The sequence below is a fragment of the Primulina eburnea genome, chromosome 4 (genome assembly GCF_022965805.1).
Source record: "Primulina eburnea isolate SZY01 chromosome 4, ASM2296580v1, whole genome shotgun sequence".
NCBI classification, from domain to species: Eukaryota; Viridiplantae; Streptophyta; class Magnoliopsida; order Lamiales; family Gesneriaceae; genus Primulina; species Primulina eburnea.
In genome coordinates this window covers 37,093,645-37,104,489 of record NC_133104.1, presented here as the reverse complement: position 1 = coordinate 37,104,489, position 10,845 = coordinate 37,093,645, and the positions used below count along the sequence as shown (strand labels likewise).

General features: G+C 35.3%; 1 long non-coding RNA gene across 1 annotated transcript; it reads left to right on the top strand.

Annotated features, from left to right (window-relative positions):
• Positions 1-2,430: 2,430 nt before the first annotated feature.
• Positions 2,431-10,562, top strand: LOC140831068 (uncharacterized). The gene is made up of 2 exons (XR_012117774.1): positions 2,431-4,022; positions 9,963-10,562. It is a non-coding gene; the product is annotated as an uncharacterized lncRNA (long non-coding RNA).
• Positions 10,563-10,845: the final 283 nt, after the last annotated feature.

Here is a 10,845-nt window from a genome sequence, read left to right as displayed (position 1 = left end):
CTTATGCTTGTTTTTAAATGGTATTTTTAGTAGGACTGAATGCATGCAAACTATTCAAAGGTTATTTTCGAAAATGCGAGCTTTATAAAAAAAAAATTAGCAGCATTTTCAATTATTAGAAATTGGAAACGACTGGATAATTGAATAGAATTAATGGCAGAGGATAATGTGAAAATTCAATAGCCACTAGCTCATTCTCGATATACATCCCAGTAGAGATATTATATGTACAATATAAAGCATAATATTTTGTTGCTTATATCTTTTAAATGCTTTACAAAATATTTAATCGCTTTCTACGAAGGATTATTTTGAGCGTTTTTTGCTTGATTTGAAAATCAAACTCTATATAATTCATCGATGATCAATATTTCAAGAACCAAAATATCTGAAACTCGAATTATATATCCAATGAAAATCTAGCAAGCTTTAGTGTTTTGGTGATATCTCACAATTCAGTGATATGAATGACTAGCCGCCAAGTTGTTTGAATACAAACCCAATTTTGGACAAGTTTTATTTCATGTCATTTGAGCTAAATTGAATGTTATCTAGGCAAATTGATGGTTGCCAAATCAAACTGATTGCACAAAAATAACAATCAATAGAACATGAGAAATTGTGATATATTGATCAGGCTGATCAGCTCGATTATCCAAATGAAACGATTCAGTATGTGTTACGAATCTAAGACAATGATCTACAAATCATATTCACAAATCAAAGTCTGAATCAGAGTGTAAAATGCTGATAATGACAATGAAGATACGAGTTCTGTGCAGACTAAAATCAAGAAGACTGATTTCAGCTGACCTCATCCTTTTGCTTCACTTGAGCATGTTCAGTTTAGCTGACGAGCAAAACTGAACAAAACTTCAAAATCAGTTGGGCTCGGGAAATGTGAAGAGCAAGGCGGAGATGACTATTTCAATATCAGAAACAGTACAGAAACTTTCCAAGAGTTCATATTCATGTATCTGTTCTTGTATCTAACATATTCATCATTCTTGGAGCACATAAATACAACATCTTGAAGATCAAATACAAGCTTTTGAAGGGAATTCAAAGCATGATCAGTCTACATGAAAAAATGAGCTAGAATGAGAGCAAGCCCAAGTGTGAGGATACATTTGAAAGATACACACTTTAATAAATCAAATCTTCACACACAATTGCTCATATATATACACGAGAGTCTATATTTAAAGTTTAGTTGAGTGGACACAAAGACATTAAAGATTGTGTTTGTAATATTGGAATAAGAGACGTTGAATATTATGTGGATTGTGAGGTTGCGGCCTACAATTGAGAGTGTGATAGGAGCTTCAATTAGACAAGAGATAAGTCATAATTTGAAATGGATTTATACAAAGAGTTGTATAAATAAAAATCTCCTAGTGGATCATTCTAGGGATGTAAATGAACCAAACCGTTTGCTAGCTATTCGAAGCTCGGCTCGATAAAAAGCTCGTTTGAGTTTTTTTTGTTAATCATATCAAACCAAGCCCAAGCTCGATTTTGAGCTCGAAAAGTTAATCAAACCAAGCTCAAGCCTAAGGATATTCGGCTCGTGAGCTCGCCAACATATTCGATAATAGGCTCGCGAGCTCGAGCTCGGCTCGTTTAGGTGGCTTGTACTCGAGCTCGAGCTCGGCTTGTAATGTCTCGAAAATCGGAAAGTCCACGTGAACCACATGCATTCAAGTTATTAAATTTCTTAGGTATTTTATTAAATTGTTTTAAAGAATTAAATGCATGATTATTTATTAAATTGTGTTTAATTATTTTTATGCATTTTATGTATTATTATTGCATGATAGGATTTATTTTATGAAATTTTAAAGGTTCATGTATAAAGATTTTTAAATTTGCACTTCACGCTGGAACGAAGAACGGAGACGGAGAAATTTTAAAGAAAATTATTTTTATTATACGATTAATTTTTATTAATTAATATAAGATGTTTTAAGGGTATTTTCAAGAATTGAGGTTTATTGGGTATTTTTAACCGCGAGATTTTAATTTTTAACGGTGCGTAAATTTTATCAAATCAGGAGACTTTTTGAGGGTTCGGCTAATATTTTCAAAAACTTTCCAACACGAAATATTTTTCGGGAGTGTGTTTAGATTAATTAATGAGACAACTTTTAAGCTCGTTGGAATTAAAACTCTTTTAATATTTAATTAAACCATTTAGGGTCATTAGTTATTTGATTAATAATTAATTAAAGATTATAATTGCTACCCTACAACCATTATCACCCACCACCACCTGCCGACACCCCATTTATATTTCAGTCCACGGTTTCAAATAAATACACCAGCTGAAGGCCACGGTTGTTGGCTTGTTCTTGCATCCAAGGCTATCCGGCGTCTCCTCCGTCTCGTTTTCGTTCATCAACTATCTAAGGCACACATTTGTATCATTCTTTTCTCATCACACACTCCATATTAGGCTGTTATATGTGCATACTCGTAGGGGTAAAAGGCATTGCAGGTTATGTTGTTTATGCATCGGTTTTCAAGAATTTGTACATACTATATTATGCAAACTCACGTTTCCATGTATGCTGGTGTAAGGGGTTGCTGTCTTGGGTGGTTAGGAAGCTGTTTTGGTCAAGGATATCAGTGGCAAGGGGCTGGAATTAAAGCTGCTGACGAGTGGAAGGAAAGTTGAAAGAGGTAGCCGAGAGTTGGGGTTTGAGGTGTTGTGATGGTTGTGGGGCACGGTCTGGTGTATGGGTCGGCTGGGGGCCTGGGGCTAGGGTCTGGTGTGTGTTTAAGGGTCCTAGGATGAGTCTCATTATAGTGGTTCATGGCCTGGAGCGGCAGCTAAGAGACTGAACAAAGAAAGCTGCGGCTGTGCACTTTGGGTTCGTGTAGAGCAAGTCAAGGCTGTGGGTTTTAAGGCGGTTGCTGGACGGGGTCTGGGCGTGGGTCAGTGTTTTGGGTCGTTCCTTAGGGTCCTAGGGAGGGCCTGGTGGTGTTGGTTCAGGGCTGGGTTGGCTAGGGAAGGTGGCTAGACTAGGAAGCAACCAGCTGCACCAATGGGAGACGGGTTAGGCTAGTCACGGCTTTTGCTTGCTTTGGGGCTCAGGCATTAGTTCTGAGTTTGAAAGGGGTGTATCATGGTCTTAAGTTATGCCTAAGGGTTGGGTCTAGGGCCTGGTTCGGGTCCGGTTCAAGTCGGTTTAAGCATGAGAGTCGAATTAACGAAAGATGGTGACTAAGACTTTCGGGTTAGCACATGCTGGAAATTCCAGCAGCTTGCTGCCCTGTTATTCGAGTCTCTAAAGGTCTGGTTTTGAGGTTTTTAGGATCCTTTTAGATGTTTTTAAGATATGATAAAAAGTTGGGAAAAATTTGGTTAAGTTTCGGTTCGATTCGGGTTAAAACCGGAACTCCGATCCAAGTTTTAAAACAATTTGGCTAAGTTATGAAATGGACTCGAGTTTACGTCTAGGAATGATTTTAAATATGTTTTGGGACATTTTAAGGAGTTTGGTAAGCTTCGGGTCAATTTTAGAGGTCCAGGGGTGAAAAGATAATTTTTGGGTTCCTAAGGGCAAAATGGTCATTTTGCACCCGGGGTGAGGTTTTGGTCCTGGCAGCGCCCTGAGCACAAATTTACTATATTTTAAAGGTTTATGCATCATGATCACGATTTTTAAGATTTTATGAAAATATACATTGCATGCTTGGTTTAAAGGAAAAATTACGTATATGCATGTTTTTATTAAGTGGTGAATATGATGATGTTTTGAAGGATGGGAGTTGGTTGTGACGGACGATGTATATGTATACGATGATATGATTGGAGATATCGTGAGGGAAAAGGCCCCAGAGGGAGCCCGTTTACGGGAGAAGGCCCCAGAGGGAGCCCGACGATCGTATTTCCATTGACATGATATGATGAGCTGAGGCCCGGGCTCAGTGGACGGGTAATGCTGTCGCTGATGTCCCTCGCCGCCGGGTACCACGGTTACATGTAGATGGATCCATCGATAGAGCTGATACGAAAAGTCACAATTAATGAACTGAATTCAATTAAAAAGAAAATGTATACGTATATGACGACATGACATGACATGCTTTAATACGATATGATTTTACATGACACGTTTAAGTATATGATGACATGAGATGACATTCTTTAATACGATATGATTTTACATGACACGTTTACGTATATGATGACATGAGATGACATTCTTTAATACGATATGATTTTACACGACATGTTTATGTATATGATGACATGAGATGACATGTTTTGAGACGATATGATTTTACACAACACGTTTACATTATGCTTTTAAGTTCTTTACAGGTATGTTGGCATTAAGCTTTTTAAGTTCATGAAAGATATGTTGAGTATGATATTTTTCACTGTTATGTGCCTGTATATGTACTTGTTATTCCTGGTACAGGCGTGTTGAGTCTTTAGACTCACTAAGCGTGTGTGATGCAGGTGAGCTAAATGCTGAGGAGACTGGAGGTGCCGAACTCTGAGTAGGCAGACTTGGTGGGTGACACGACCCGAGGACCACATGTTTTCCGTGTTATGATTTATGATATTGAGAGGAGATGAATATTTCATACTTTAATGATTTAAGAATTTTCATACGTTTATGTTTACGTATGATTTTAGACGAGTTGGGTTATTTTAAACTGCGCTATTTTTACTGACAAATATTTAAGATCATTTTTAAATGTTATATTTTTCTATTACGATTTTTACTCCTTTTTATTGGCAAATGCTTATGAGTATTTTTAAATGATATTTTCACTACGACATTATGCCAATTTTTATGTTAAAATAAATATGATTATTTTAAAAGATGAGTTTGATTATTTTTAAACGACTTTATTTTTATGGTCGAATATTTAAGATCATTTTTTTTAAATATTAATTCGAAAAATGCGAGCTGTATATAAAAAAAATGTTCAGTAGAATTTTAAAAAAAATGAGTGAGATGTTACAGTTGGTATCAGAGCAAGGGTCATGTATAGGGTTGTGCCACCACCAGCTTCTGCCGCTCAGTCTTCAAGCCTCAAGTCTATAAGCTTTTATAATTTAATTGTTTTAAATGATTTACTCATATTACCTGCATGTTAACATGATTTACGTTTTATGATTATCTAGGGTATATGTTTAACTACTTTTATGATTTAAGTACTTACTGTTTAAAAAAATAATAATAATAATAAAAAATAAAAAATAAAAAATCGGTAGACGTTTCAGTAATTGCATGTTGGTTACATTTTGAATTGGAAGTGTCTAAGAATTCGAATATTGGGCTTTAGGAGAAGCTGATAATGACTTGATTATATTGATTATAGGTTATAAGTACTGATGTTCTACTCTTTGGGGTAATAAGTTAATTTTGAAAATTATGAATGCTTTTGGGACTTGTAGAATTTCTAAGAAATTACTGATGGTTAATGGTTGCTAGTTGAATTAATTTTTCAAGATTCCATGTATGGATTAATAATTCGAAAACTACGAAAATCTTTGGAAGTATAAAAACGTAGAATTTATTTAGGATGCATGCTCTACTTAGTAGGACCTATGGATTGAGAATTTTAAGGACCTAACTGTATTAATCAATAATTTGAGGACCTAAGTGCAACAATAAATTCTAAGGGACTATTTTCGAATTTACCAAACTTTGGGATTAAATTTTGAGTTTCGAGAACTTTAAGGTTTAAGGAGGCCAAGTTGAAAATTTTATGGGGACAAAAATGTAAATTTCGAAGAGTTATAGGGACAAAAATGTAATTTTTGAGAACTTTAAGTGCCAAATTGCAAATTTTTTTAAAAAAAATTTGAGGATTTAATTTGAACTTTGAGGAACACCTTGGTTGAATGAATAATTTTTCGAGGTTATGATAATTGATTTTGGGTTTAATAAACTTAAAATTCTGAAATTTATGTACGAGAAACCTATAAAGTGGGATTAGGAACGCCAAGAACTTATGGATAATTGTTGGATTCTTGAGATTTAGGACAAACGGATAATATTCGAGGAAAGTAAGAACTAATTTTGCAATTTTTAAGAAATTTGGGAGATTTGTTTGACAGTAAGTGAAAAGCAAATGGTTTAAATGACAGGAATTTTTGATAATTTAGATTTGAAGGGATATTTGGAACCTTGAGATATTTGGGTTATAATGTTATAAGAAATAGTAATCAAGGACATTGAGGATGAATCAATCGTGTGCTTAAAAAAAATAAAAAAAAATTAAGTGTTGGTGAAATAATGTGGTGGAAAATTAAGAATTTAAAGTCATGACAATTTAAGGTGAAGTTGATCAGTTAGTTAAGTTATAAGAGTAAACATAGAGTTAACAAAATTTTGGGAAATTAAGTTTGATGTATCATAAGTTTTAATCGTGATCTTAAGAGTTAAAATTATATTTTTGTTGGGGTTAAATTTTTCTAGAAATTTGGGTATGATGGATGGTTAAGTTACTTGATAGACGCATGTAAAAATTTAGATAGACACCTTGTTTTGAGAATTTTTTTTTTTAAAGTCATTAAGAAACTTGAGAATACGTGAATGTGTGTGTTGGAATTATGTTATCCAAAACTATTTGGGTTGCGTAAGTTTGAATTTTTAAATTTATGAGATATGCGTTCATACGGAAATTTTGGGTGAAATAAAAATAAAAGAGAATTAGTTGTGTTCGATATAAGTTACCAGTGGACGAATGTTAAGATTTTTATCGAGTAAGAAATCTAAAATTTTGATAAGAGAATTCTAGAATTTTATGGGTTATAAGTGAATTGATTTATTAGAGTTAGTCCATCGTTATCATGAGATAACTTATTAAGTTTTATACGTTAGTATTAATTAAGCATTAAGGATACGTAAGAACACGACATTCGCTTCAATGAAGAAAGTCCAAAGGTCTTAGGCCTCAACTATATTGTAATGGGAGAGAAAATAGTTAAAGCATGTAATTGGTGCTAGAATGGTTTTATTATTTAGGTAGAAGATCTGTATCATACATTTTAGGTTTTAAGGAAACGCTACTCGAATTTAAGGTTTGCAACAATTTGATATTTGAGATGTGCTTGTAAATAGTTAATTTACGTAAGTTTGGGGCCGTAAGATAAATATTCGATTCAAGGATCTTATGCTAATTTTACTAAGGGGTTGAGATAAGGTTTAACTTTTAAGTGTATTACCAATGATAGAAGTTGATCAGTAAATTTTGGTACTAAGATTTCTTAAGTTGAAGAGCAGAAAAGACAATGTAATAGGTTGATAAACATTACGGGTACCGTATAAGAAAAGTAGGACGCAATAAAATTCGGACCACCATTTCTAATATTGGGAAGTTTGAGAAAAGTCAGAATTTGAGGCTTGAGTATAATAGAACTAAGTCGCCATAAGTCGTTCTAGGTTGCGATTTACAAATAAGGATTTCAATAGGAAAAATAATTAGGATTGAGGAGATGTAAGGACAATTTACACTTATTTTATCAGAGTAGCGCAGCGGAAGCGTGAATTATTGTGATATTAGAATTAAGAGTCTAAACTTTGTGATTATCAAAGATAAGCGAATTTCGAGGACAAAATTCAATTTAAGGGGAGGAGATTGTAATGTCCCGAAAATCGGAAAGTTCACGTGAACCACATGCATTCAAGTTATTAAATTTCTTAGGTATTTTATTAAATTGTTTTAAAGAATTAAATGCATGATTATTTTATTAAATTGTGTTTAATTATTTTTATGCATTTTATGTATTATTATTGCATGATAAGATTTATTTTATGAAATTTTAAAGGTTCATGTATAAAGATTTTTAAATTTGCACTTCACGCTGGAACGAAGAACGGAGACGGAGAAATTTTAAAGAAAATTATTTTTATAATACAATTAATTTTTATTAATTAATATAAGATGTTTTAAGGGTATTTTCAAGAATTGAGGTTTATTGGGTATTTTTAACCGCGAGATTTTAATTTTTAACGGTGCGTAAATTTTATCAAATCGGGAGACTTTTTGAGGGTTCGGCTCATATTTTCAAAAACTTTCCAACACGAAATATTTTTCGGGAGTGTGTTTAGATTAATTAATGAGACAACTTTTAAGCTCGTTGGACTTAAAACTCTTTTAATCTTTAATTAAACCATTTAGGGTCATTAGTTATTTGATTAATAATTAATTAAAGATTATAATTGCTACCCTACAACCATTATCACCCACCACCACCTGCCGACACCCCATTTATATTTCAGTCCACGGTTTCAAATAAATACACCAGCTGAAGGCCACGGTTGTTGGCTTGTTCTTGCATCCAAGGCTATCCGGCGTCTCCTCCGTCTCGTTTTCGTTCATCAACTATCTAAGGCACACATTTGTATCATTCTTTTCTCATCACACACTCCATATTAGGCTGTTATATGTGCATACTCGTAGGGGGTAAAAGGCATTGCAGGTTATGTTGTTTATGCATCGGTTTTCAAGAATTTGTACATACTATATTATGCAAACTCACGTTTCCATGTATGCTGGTGTAAGGGGTTGCTGTCTTGGGTGGTTAGGAAGCTGTTTTGGTCAAGGATATCAGTGGCAAGGGGCTGGAATTAAAGCTGCTGACGAGTGGAAGGAAAGTTGAAAGAGGTAGCCGAGAGTTGGGGTTTGAGGTGTTGTGATGGTTGTGGGGCACGGTCTGGTGTATGGGTCGGCTGGGGGCCTGGGGCTAGGGTCTGGTGTGTGTTTAAGGGTCATAGGATGAGTCTCATTATAGTGGTTCATGGCCTGGAGCGGCAGCTAAGAGACTGAACAAAGAAAGCTGCGGCTGTGCACTTTGGGTTCGTGTAGAGCAAGTCAAGGCTGTGGGTTTTAAGGCGGTTGCTGGACGGGGTCTGGGCGTGGGTCAGTGTTTTGGGTCGTTCCTTAGGGTCCTAGGGAGGGCCTGGTGGTGTTGGTTCAGGGCTGGGTTGGCTAGGGAAGGTGGCTAGACTAGGAAGCAACCAGCTGCACCAATGGGAGACGGGTTAGGCTAGTCACGGCTTTTGCTTGCTTTGAGGCTCAGGCATTAGTTCTGAGTTTGAAAGGGGTGTATCATGGTCTTAAGTTATGCCTAAGGGTTGGGTCTAGGGCCTGGTTCAGGTCCGGTTCAAGTCGGTTTAAGCATGAGAGTCGAATTAAGGAAAGATGGTGACTAAGGCTTTCGGGTTAGCACATGCTGGAAATTCCAGCAGCTTGCTGCCCTGTTATTCGAGTCTCTAAAGGTCTGGTTTTGAGGTTTTTAGGACCTTTTAGATGTTTTTAAGATATGACAAAAAGTTGGGAAAAATTTGGTTAAGTTTCGGTTCGATTCGGGTTAAAACCGGAACTCCGATCCAAGTTTTAAAACAATTTGGCTAAGTTATGAAATGGACTCGAGTTTACGTCTAGGAATGATTTTAAATATGTTTTGGGACATTTTAAGGAGTTTGGTAAGCTTCGGGTCAATTTTAGAGGTCCAGGGGTGAAACGATAATTTTTGGGTTCCTAAGGGCAAAATGGTCATTTTGCACCCGGGGTGAGGTTTTGGTCCTGACAGCGCCCTGAGCACAAATTTACTATATTTTAAAGGTTTATGCATCATGATCACGATTTTTAAGATTTTATGAAAATATACGTTGCATGCTTGGTTTAAAGGAAAAATTACGTATATGCATGTTTTTATTAAGTGGTGAATATGATGATGTTTTGAAGGATGGGAGTTGGTTGTGACTGACGATGTATATGTATACGATGATATGATTGGAGATATCGTGAGGGAAAAGGTCCCAGAGGGAGCCCGTTTACGGGAGAAGGCCCCAGAGGGAGCCCGACGATCGTATTTCCATTGACATGATATGATGAGCTGAGGCCCGGGCTTAGTGGACGGGTAATGCCGTCGCTGATGTCCCTCGCCGCCGGGTACCACGGTTACATGTAGATGGATCCATCGATAGAGCTGATACGATAGAGCTGATACGAAAGTCACAACTAATGAACTGAATTCAATTAAAAAGAAAATGTATACGTATATGACGACATGAGATGACATGCTTTAATACGATATGATTTTACATGACACGTTTATATATATGATGACATGAGATGACATTCTTTAATACGATATGATTTTACACGACATGTTTATGTATATGATGACATGAGATGACATGTTTTGAGACGATATGATTTTACACAACACGTTTACATTATGCTTTTAAGTTCTTTAAAGGTATGTTGGCATTAAGCTTTTTAAGTTCATGAAAGATATGTTGAGTATGATATTTTCACTGTTATGTGCCTGTATATGTACTTGTTATTCCTGGTACAGGCGTGTTGAGTCTTTAGACTCACTAGGCGTGTGTGATGCAGGTGAGCTAAATGCTGAGGAGACTGGAGGTGCCGAACTCTGAGTAGGCAGACTTGGTGGGTGACACGACCCGAGGACCACATGTTTTCCGCGTTATGATTTATGATATTGAGAGGAGATGAATATTTTCATACGTTGATGATTTAAGAATTTTTATACGTTTATGTTTACGTATGATTTTAGACGAGTTGAGTTATTTTAAACTGCGCTATTTTTACTGACAAATATTTAAGATCATTTTTAAATGTTATATTTTTCTATTACGATTTTTACTCCTTTTTATTGGCAAATGCTTATGAGTATTTTTAAATGATATTTTCAGTACGACATTATGGCAATTTTTATGTTAAAATAAATATGATTATTTTAAAAGATGAGATTGATTATTTTTAAACGACTCTATTTTTATGGTCGAATATTTAAGATCATTTTTTTAAATATTAATTCGAAAAATGCGAGCTGTATATTAA